This window comes from Nannochloropsis gaditana (genome assembly GCF_000240725.1).
Source record: "Nannochloropsis gaditana CCMP526 unplaced genomic scaffold scaffold220, whole genome shotgun sequence".
In the NCBI taxonomy this organism is placed as follows: Eukaryota; class Eustigmatophyceae; order Eustigmatales; family Monodopsidaceae; genus Microchloropsis; species Microchloropsis gaditana.
Window position 1 is genome coordinate 30,602 of NW_005803733.1, and position 329 is coordinate 30,930.

Sequence of the window (329 nt, forward strand, 5' to 3'; positions counted from 1 at the left end):
TTCCGCACCCATTACGCTCCCCCTTTTCTCGTCATCTCCTCCATCCCTACACACTTCCGCGCCACTCTGCATGCCTTCCCTCCCACCTTCCTCCCTCCCGTCTCTTTTCCCTCCCTCCCCCATTCCCTTCCGTGCCTCATCCTCCCTTTCCTCTCCGTCTTCCTCCCTCTCCACCGCTTTCTGCTCCCCCCTCCAGTCGTAAGGGAGAAGGAAAGCCGTTACCTCAACGTCTGCATTCAGATTTCGAAATTGCAAGCGTGAAAAAAAGGCCTCCAAAACTTCTTCTCCCTCCCTTCCTCCCCCTCCCCTCACCCCTTCCCCCTGCCTCC